The sequence below is a fragment of the Lipophrys pholis genome, assembly GCF_963383615.2.
Source record: "Lipophrys pholis genome assembly, chromosome: 2".
NCBI classification, from domain to species: domain Eukaryota; kingdom Metazoa; phylum Chordata; class Actinopteri; order Blenniiformes; family Blenniidae; genus Lipophrys; species Lipophrys pholis.
This window is the reverse complement of record NC_137636.1, coordinates 36,242,429-36,253,004: the sequence shown is the minus strand read 5'-3', so window position 1 is coordinate 36,253,004 and position 10,576 is coordinate 36,242,429. Positions and strand designations below refer to the sequence as shown.

At 41.2% G+C, this 10,576-nt stretch overlaps 1 long non-coding RNA gene across 1 annotated transcript; it reads right to left on the bottom strand.

Annotated features, from left to right (window-relative positions):
* Positions 1–8,213: 8,213 nt before the first annotated feature.
* On the bottom strand, positions 8,214–9,555 carry LOC308106643. Its single transcript, XR_013935170.1, has 3 exons — positions 9,485–9,555; positions 8,485–8,544; positions 8,214–8,398 (listed from the first exon to the last, which is right to left on the bottom strand). It is a non-coding gene; the product is annotated as an uncharacterized lncRNA (long non-coding RNA).
* Positions 9,556–10,576: the final 1,021 nt, after the last annotated feature.

The following is a 10,576-nucleotide window of genomic DNA, read 5'->3' as shown; positions in this document are numbered from 1 at the left end:
CGCCACTGCATCAGCCGTGAAGGCAGAACATCAAAAATTACAACAATTTACAATATCGCTACACAAAAGAACATTGAGTGCATTTTCTTCGACGGTTGCACCAGGAAAGATCAGAGCCGCTCCGTCTTCTCACGTGGGAAGTTGAAGAAGCAGCTGTTGCAGGCTAACCTCATCCTCCAAGGCTTCGAAAACACCAAAGCACTGTGTGTGTGTGTGTTTGAGCACTTTAGTACAACAAAGACTTCAAAAATGTTTTTCAAACTGCTGTCAATTTGGAATTTAATGCATCTCTGTAGCATGCCGTGCAGCGTGAATAAAAAGCTATCTGTGCTATTTACTGTGTATCGCAGCCTGCCCACACCTGCCGGGAGGATTGGAAAAAATAATTTGTGCTCATGACAACGGCTGCGGGGCTCCAGATCTTAAAGGCCTTAAACACCATCTGCAGTGCATCAGCTCTGTCATTAAATGGCCATAGCACACACCAGATGTGTTGTACAAATAGAGGAAGCACTGAATGTACAGAAGTCAGGATGTGATAAAATTGCACTCCAATAGGACACGGGCATACTTCTTGCCTTGTATTAATCCCTGCCCTGATGTATGAGTTTATCCAGGAAACAATGGATAAAGGTGTTTATGCATATTCTAATCTGCTGCTGATGTGTGCTGCCAGGGATTCAGAGAAGTGCTTTTTGCATTCACTGAAAATGCTCACAGACATTTTGGAACACTTTTTAACCATGGAGATAAGTCAAAGACTGGAAACGGCTTTGCAGATTACCACAGCAACAGACTGGCAGGATTGTCTGAGAAAAATGCTTTTTTTTTTTTTTGTGGAGTTTGATTGGGTCTCATCATCGACTGCACAGAGAAATGTCAACTGCATGCTGAATTTGCTTTCAAGCTGATAATACATTTTGCTTTTTGTTGCTGAATGATTGAGGTTAATGAGTTGTTTGTTAAACAGCAACACCAAGAGTTTAAATTAACTGAAGGTGCCGGCTTATTTCTCAGACTTGTGAAAACTGGCAGGATGAGTTTCTGATTAGAGTGGGCATATACAGTACAGTGTTGGGCCACCATGCTCAACCCTCTGGACAAAGGGAGGAGGATGACCACATTTCTTTGAGAACAAAGAAACATGGTCACCACTGGAAAAATTTGCTTCAATCTCTGTGTGGAGGAACCAGGGTTCTGAACCGAACCTCGCCAGAAATCTGTCTTTCTCTTCTCTTTTCACTTTCTTATCTCTCCCCCTTTCACTAACTCGGCCGTGCGCATGTCCCCAGCAGCTCGTGTTATCTGATCAGATAAGCTCACACACAGCCACATTTAGCAACCAAACTGCTATCTGGTGCCGCTAAGCCACCTCTGCCCGATCACCAGAGTTCTAACTACATGTCCCGACATCCACTTAGAACTCCGGCGCTCAGAACCGGGCCAACGAAACCGCCCGTTCGTTTTACAGTAGGTGAGACCACTTCGCTCCGAGACCCTCCTCGCACATGCAAGACGGCGTCTTGTTTATCTGGCCGCTAAGCAACTGCCGCGTCCCTCAGAAAGAGCGAGTCAAATGCCTCTAGTGGTAGCGTGGGTCATCGCAATACCTCTTGGCGTCCACCTGGTGGGCGCATCAGGTCATTGCGCTTTCCATCTGTGCGCCGCCGCACACCCCTAGTGGTCGTCACGGTCACCACACTGAAACCGACACCTGCCTCCCTCTGGCGTCCGTTCGAGGTCGCTACACCCACTCACATTGACCCACCAACGTCTGCCTCCACCTTGTGGCCATTCGGGGTCATTACACCCATTCCACTCATCACTCCAGACCATGACCACACACACACACACACACACACACACACACATACGTGTTTCTATGTATTGTGGGGACCGATCTTTAAATCCTCATTTGTGGGGACACCCTTTTCTGTAGGTTCTGCAAGCCTGAAAAAAATCAGGTGAAACATCAAAAATGGGGGCAGGCTATACACACCTTTGTATTTTTAAAAAACACAAGTTTTTTTGATGAGCTGTTCTGTTGGAGACTTTAGGGGACATCCTGTCAATCGGGTTAAGATGCATTTAGGGGACCTGATTTACATATAATTAGAATATTTTACACATTTGTTACTTATGGGGACCCATTATGATAAATTTGATCCAATGTTTATTACTGACTGACATATTTGCAGTAATGCTTATTACCCTTTGAATAAAAAAAACAACATTAAATTATGGACCTCCTTCAACACCAACGGAAGCAAAATGACTGCCTATGAAATTTTCATGAGATTCCGAAGTATATTTTAATGTGCTCAATACATTTTATTTTTTATTTGACTGACATGAGTTTTCTTCATGGGGATAAAACAAAAGAAAAACTTAAGCTATACTGTCTCTGATTTACAAATTTTCTTTATCAACTCTTTTTGAGCTAAAAATTTTAAAAGCAAGTCATTTAGTCTATTTTTGTTTTGGTGTATGAAGCAACATACACTTAAGTGGTCACAAACAATAATCACCAACTCCATGTTTGATCCAAAAACTGGTAAAAAAAAACCCATTTATTTCTGAACACAACACATTCTGTGCAAAAACTAAAACACCTAAACTGAAATTAAATTACTTTTAAATTCTTTACAGTGGAAAGAACACTTTGCAAAACAAAAAAGGACCTTACCGTCTCACCTGTAGTTGAAAAGAAATGCAGCAAAAGCAAAAAATAGTTATTGCATGATCTTGCTGGAATTGAAAATAAAATACATTTTAAACTTTAAACTATAATTAAAAATCCAAAGGGTTTGTTCAACTTAAGACAAACACAATTCGTTTTTCAGACTACATTCTCTGCATTTCTCTTTTGAGAGCCGTTATGCGATTGTACACATAAAATTTAAGGCGTCGCCAGTCTCGTTTCACAAGAGCTTCTGACTCAGCCTTCAGACATTTCTCACAGTCACTTTTTGAAGGTACAGTGCCAGACTGAATGAATTTCATCATTTGTCTTTCAACTGCTTTTATCTCTGCTTTCTGCCATGGTGCTCGCTTGATCGGAGTTTTCCCTGCAAAAAAAGGAAAGAAATATGAGCAACAGCTAAAAAATGCATTTTCAAATTTAGACGAGAGAGCTTGTTTTGACAATTTTCTCAAATTGTGTTTCACCACTATGGTCTGCGAGTAACTAAAATAAAGAAAAATCAGAGCAAGACAATGTATAAATGATGGAAGTATCTAATAGTCAGTTTTTTGATATCCTTTGAAGTCCAATTGTAGTTAAGATTTAAAAAAAGATTTAGAAGTAGTTGAGAGTAGTTAATCGTAGTTAAGATAAAAATGAAGTTACCTTTTGCAGGATTTGTTACAGAGGTGACTTCACTAGATTCTCCATCTTCATCCATTATTGGTCGTTTGTGTTTTTCGGCAGCAGGAGGATCCCGATCCTGAGACGTAGATACACTCTCCACCAATGATTCTGTAAAACAAAAAAGCATGCAATCAAAGCCTATCCAACAATATTTGCCATCGATAATCATTCACTTCAATGTTTCAAAAAGAACCAATAACAGTTGTCAGGCCTCTGCCTTGGCAAAGTAAAAAAGCTTTTAAATATTTAGTGTAATTATAATGCAGTAAATGATATTGAGTTCATTTAACTGTGAAGGTATGTGATTATTACTTTTAGAATTTTTTCTTTACAATGATCTTTAGGATGGGGCACTCAATCTGTGTGATAAGAAAAAAGTAATTGCAAATTATCAAGAAAAGAGATGTGTTGAAGATTCTAATAATATGGGCTCAAATTTGGTGGTCCGATACAGTATCAAGAGTGATAAAGGCTGTACATCCATCCATCCAAACTACAGGTCTTGACTGGGGTAAGCAAGTCTAGTATAACAGTAAGGGCACAATTACAATTTTCAGTGACAGTTCATCAATATGACAGAATAGATACTGTACAGAAAGCATATAAGGAATATGACAGACATGAGAAGAGTGACAGCATTCCATTTCTCCGCAGGGTGTTAGGTGTCACTCTTGGTGATAGAGTGAGGAGCTCAGCCATTCGCCCTGCATGTTTTCCATGTCTCCCTGCTTCCACGCAGCTGATTGCAATGAGCAGCTCATTGTCTGGCTTTGTGCTGAATGTGGTGATGAACCATCAGGACATTCAGGGGAGGGAGACCTCTGCTTTCAAGGTTTACCAGGCACGTCCAATTGGGAGGAGGCCCCGAGGCTGGCCCAGGACTCTCTGGAGAGATTATATCTCTGGTTTGGCCTGTGAGCGGCTCGGGGTTCCCCCAGAAGAGCTAGAGGAAGTTGCAGGGACAGGGATGTCTGGGCTTCCCTGTCGCTATACTGCCCCTGTAACCCCAAATGGACTAAGCGAGAAAGAAGATGGATAGATGTGTCCTGTGGCAGCCAAATGAGGTGTTAAATGCACACATCCATGCATCACTGTTAGTGCGTGTGTCAACAAATTCCAAGTGCAAAACCCCTTCTTTGCAAGAAAATTGGAAACAAATAACAGTATTCAGCAACTGGCCAGTGGCCGAGCACTGGTTTGAGTCTCTACAGGAGAAGATGGCTCACTGGAGGGTCACAACAGAGCATCATAACTTATATTCGTAGAGTCAAGGCCCCTGCATCCTCCCTTTTTGAACCAATAAGAACAAGAAGATAATTCGGCAGTGATGTCAGCCAGCTACTGAAAAAAAAAAGCTTTTTTGGTAGGACTGTTCATAATCCGATAAGCTGCCGAACTCGCAGGCCACGCCCGCTCACAGCAGTCACACATCTGTGAAGCACCGTTTTAACTATTTATCGTCTCCAATGCTTTCAGAAATGCATTTCGCTGAACTGTTACAGTAAAAGAGTTTTTGTCCGAGGGCGATGTTGGTCCGGTTTTAACTACAGCAGCTGACAGCTGTTCGTGGTGCGTTCAGGTGCATCACGTAAGCTTGCACTCCGACATTTTAACGACCTGTGGTGCTTACACAGTAGTTATGTTACAATCTAAATATGATTAAAATATGACTGATAGTCATGAGCGAGCTGGAACATGCATGCGCAGCACACGGTAGTGCAGAAGTTCCGGCAGTGCGGCACCTACACAGTTCAGCCAGGACGGTTGGAACAGCCGGAATAGATTTCTAGGAAATGACGTCATTATGTTCTGCAGGACCCTGCACTGCCTAACTTTCTTCTTGGTCAATAAAGGCCAATTCATACTCCATAAGAACAATATCTGTCCTTGGATCTCAGTGTCTGCTGCTGCTAATGACTAAAGGGATTAAATGTCTAATCAACACAAACTGCATACTTCTGAAAAAGGATGTTGAGAAAATCATGAACACAAACTACTTCATTATAGCAATGTACTCTAACAAATTGCAAATGTTGGAGGTATAACCAAAATTACCTTGAGAAGACTGAGTTACAGTGGTGTCTTTAGAAGCATCTCCATCCCCTGTAGGCAGTTCACATGCCTCGTTTGCCGATGGGTCTTCGTCCACTGCAGTAGATGTTACAGTCTCCACTGCTGATGGTTCTGTTTAGTACATGACCACATACATTTGAATAAATACCATACCATTATGTTTCAAATCTGCCATTACAAATAAAACGGTGGAAGATGAACATTCAATTAAATCACAATTAAGCAAGAACGCTCCACAGCTGCTGGTCAGGTGTTCACCATCCTGTTCTTGTACACAAGCCCATGTTAAACAAAATGAGTGTGGGCCGACTATTTCCATGCTTCTGGACAGTCTTGCCTAATCTTATTACTGATGGACCCAATGTACCACACAAAAAAGTGCAACTTTTTGAAATGTCACTGCCTTAAAATTGTTAGCAATCTTTATAAGTTGAAAAGGTTATCATGCATTTTCAGACACCCGAGACTGAAAATATATGATAGCCTTTGCCCATCCAGATGGGTCCATATCGGCCTCTGGCCCATGGACGTTAAGTTTTGCAGTGGGCTGGTGTAGGAAAAATAACCTGTACCACAGTGTGAGGCAGACTGAGGAGCTTGTTGTGGATTTTAGGAAGAGAACCTTGAAATGGGCACTTTTTGTAATTCATTTGCCAATACATGCCTTCTACTGTTGAAAGATCTTCATGGTCCTGCCACACATCTTGTTCAGTACACACAACTTCTTCTGCGGGCACAAAAAAAGGTAGCATCAATTAAAAAACAAAAACCTCTATACAAAAACAGAGTAAAGTAAATGTTATACACACCATTTGGCTCAATCGTGATTTCATCCAGGTTTTTTCCTTGAAATTCTGACAGTCTGCCCTGCTCAAGGGCCATCAGAACCTTGCTGATCTTGGCAAGTTGAAGGGTTTTTTCAGGAAGCCGGTAAAACTCCCGATGGATCCGAATGTCATGACCGAGGAAGTTGGCCAATTGGTCCATCTCCGTGTCGGTCATATTCAGAACTGTTGAAAGGGTTGCTGCATGTTTGCGTAACTTTGTTGATGTAAGGGAGTTTGGAAAATCTGCTCTGCATCTCTTGGCAAAGGTACGAATGCTGTCAGCGCCACGAAAATGAGACAAGGCAGCAGGCCTGGCAAACATATACTCGTTGTCTTCGAGAACACCACATTCATTTCGGTGCTTGACAAGAATGTCCAAGGCAGTCAACATTTTGGGCGTTAGAAGTATTGGTACTGGTCTGCCTCGCTTTCCTCTGATGATAATTCTTTCGAAGTGTCGACATAATTTTTTTTCCACTTCAGAAAGTGCCCAGTCCAAATCTTGATGGGGATCAGATCTGTCTCTTGATAAGTATGCAGAAAGAGGCATCCTTGCCACCTCTCCTTCTCTGCGTCTGTTAAAGAGTATGATTTGTGCGAGGCAGACATTTGCCAGTTCTGCCCAGGACTTTCTGGTAGGACATTCTGAGAGTGCATTAGTGCTCTCATCTTGCATTTCAGAGAGATATTTGTGCATTTTTTGAACATCTTTCGTGAATGGCATCAGATTTGGGGCATTCCATTTTGCTTCAGCGATATTTCTCAATGCTGTTGCGGATACCAATGCATTCCATTTTTCACTGTGAACTTCTTGAAACTCAGAGGCTTGCCGAACTAACTCTTGGTCATCATTAATGAGCCCATCAACTTTCAAAAGTTTGCTGACTTTTACAAGAGCGTTCCCGAGTTTTGTTGCTAGTGAGGGGATCTTAAACTTGTTGGTCGTTTTTTCAAATCCACACGTCACCTTGACGGCATTTATCACAGAAAAATAGTTTTGAGGATTGATTAAATCCCTCATTGTTTTTAGTTCAGTGTGGCATTTTCTGGCATTACCTAACAGTCGGCCCAGTTCACGCATCTTTTCTCTGGTGCCCTGTTGATTCTTAGCAGACAGACCACCTTTATTGAGCATGTGCTGCCCAAATTCGTGAATCACTGGGTCGTTTCTGACGATCTCCGTTACAGGATCATAGTGCATGTCACTGATGACCTTCCATAGCATCTCGCTCATATGAGGAGGCACAGGTCCAGTGTACATACACAAAGATTGAACACGAGTCATTCCTGGTTTTGTTTTTTTTGATTCAGGCTTCAGTTTACAAACACGTACATGTCGCCATAACACCTTTCTTGAATAGAGCCCTTGGCAATAAGCACAGTGCATAAAATCGCTTCCTTGAACATCTTTTGGGGGACGTTTTGATGGAACAAGTGTTCCTTTCCCTGACTTCAGTACAGAGGTGTTATGAGCAAAGTTGCCTTTGTTGCGGAGAAAATCTAATTGGCTTTTTCGTTCCTTTGAACCTTTTGGGAAGCTAAATGCTTTAGCAACTTCGACTTTATCTTTGTGTGCACTTTCAAGATGCCTTCCAATTTTGGAGCATGGCTTTTTGCAATAGAGACAATGATTTCTTTTATTATATACTCTTTTACCTTTACTTTTCAGGTAAGCAGGAACAACTACATTGCTGTCATGCGTAGCCTGGCTTGAAGTGGGTGTTTCCTCATCAGTAATGTCAGAATCACTGCTGTCTTGTGTTGGATTGTCGCACACAGAAACAGTTTCCTGTCCAGAGACGCTAATCACATCATCAAACAGGAGATTCCGTTTTTTGCTGGCAGGAGCATCACTGTCCAACTGACAATCTTGAATAGTATTGACGTCACTGCGATTGACATTTGAGTCTTGTATTGCATTGTCAGACACAGAAACCGGTTCTGGGGCAGAGAAGTGTTCCACACCATGATCCAAGATCCATTTCCATTTTTTGATAGGGGTAGCATTATTGCTTAATTCAGAATCATCTTCAGTTTGAGAAGCTGGAACATAGAGTTCTTCACTGTCGCACTCAGAGAGAGATGAACTGTCAAAAAGTTCAGTGTTTTCCAATGATGTGTCTATTATCTAGTAAGAAAAGTCAGATAAGAGTTATGAGACGTGAAAATAATCAGACAATGAAAGTGCAGAGCTGAAGCCAGTAGGAAACTTACAAGGATGCTTTTGGTCCGTCGTAGTTTTGGGATGAAATCTTGACTTCCATGCTTTAAAATCTATGAAGAAAAATACCAATCAAGAGAATAAAGAATAATGATGATTGGATGTTAATGTCACTCTTGCTGACAAACCATTAAATAAGACAGTCCTTAAAAAATAAACTGTTAAGATTTTGGTAAAACCAAAGTAAGTTCCTCTAAAAAGAATCAGCAATTTCTATGAAGCTTTCTTGAGATGTCCAGGTTTGGGGAAAAGATAATCATTCTTGAACTTTCCTATACTAAGATATCATGAAATGTAAAACATTTCACACATTAGACTAGGTACTGCCCTGCAACAATCAAGACATCAGACTCTATTATTTTTAATTAAAGTGAAAAGTCAAACAAAATCATAGTCATTTAACTGGAATCGCTTCGCTTCATATGATTAACGTTTCTTACCAAATGTTAAAACTACCAAAAGAAAGTTTGTGAAATCATTTGTAATAGACAAGTGAACAAACTGGACCGTACACAAGAGAAAAAGCTGGTCAACCTATAGTAAATATCTCACATTGATTGACAAGCTATTAAAAGAGCTTCAGACACACACCAAGTTATCATGCAGCATGGGGACATTTCACACATCAAGGTATCATGCTACATGAGGACATTTCACACACCAAGTTTTCGGAAAATGCAAACTATTACTCAAATACACACAAATAGCTTTATGTTAAAGGTGTTTTGTGGGGACTTCCGTTATTGTTCCAATTTGTAGAAAGTAATAGATCAACCAACACAGTTGGTACACTTTCACATGTGTGACTAATGTCGACAACTCTTCTGTCTTTCTGGTGCTGTATTTCAAATTGTGCTGTCTTCTTCCAACACAACATAAATGGCTTGAAATAGCTCGTTATGATGACCCTTGGTCCGTGCACACAAGAGAAAAAGCACCAAAATAGCCATCATCAACTTTTACATTTTACATTAAGTGAAGAAATCAACGTACCTCCTTTTGAGCAGGACCTGCCTCTGTCCCGCTCTCCTCCAAGATTTGGTCAGGGGTTTTTTCAGGCCTCTCCTCATTCCCACCTTCAGTCAACTGTGAGAACACGTAAAAAAGACAAACTTGCAATTATAACTCCATTATTGTAGAATGTCCCCCTTAACCTACATGGTCTAGACTAGAGGTGGCTCTCCTGGTCCAAGAGTCTCACAAGCAAACACATTTTCAATGTCTTCCCACTCAAAACAACTGAACTCAAAGAAATTGGACATCCAGAAACTTTAGACAAGGCCAACTAACCAGCCAATCAATGCTCTGAAGTGTGCTAGAGCTGGAAGACACACCACATACACACACACACACACGCACAGTAAAAACCATGCAAAACGGTCATCCTCCAGGATCAGGGACCCACATCTTTTCATCAAGACACATTTCAATACCAAAAACATTTGCAAACACTCTGCTCCCCTGGTAACAACACACTACCAATATCCAGTTGCGGAGCAGTATTTTAAAACTGGTCAACCTATAGTAAATATCTCACTCTGATTGACAAGCTATTAAAAGAGCTTCAGACACACAGCAAGTTATCATGCAGCATGGGGACATTTCACACATCAAGGTATCATGCTACATGAGGACATTTCACACACCAAGTTTTCGGAAAATGCAAACTATTACTCAAATACACACAAATAGTGTTATGTTAAAGGTGTTTTGTGGGGACTTCCGTTATTGTTCCAATTTGTAGAAAGTAATAGACCAACCAACACAGTTGGTGCACTTTCACATGTGTGACTAATGTCGACAACTCTCCCGTCTTTCTGGTGCTGTATTTCAAATTGTGCTGTCTTCTTCCAACACAACATAAATGGCTTGAAATAGCTCGTTATGATGACCCTTGGTCCGTGCACACAAGAGAAAAAGCACCAAAATAGCCATCAACAACTTTTATATTTGACATTAAGTGAAGAAATCAACGTACCTCCTTTTGAGCAGGACCTGCCTCTGTCCCGCTCTCCTCCAAGATTTGGTCAGGGGTTTTTTCAGGCCTCTCCTCATTCCCACCTTCAGTCAACTGTGAGAACACGT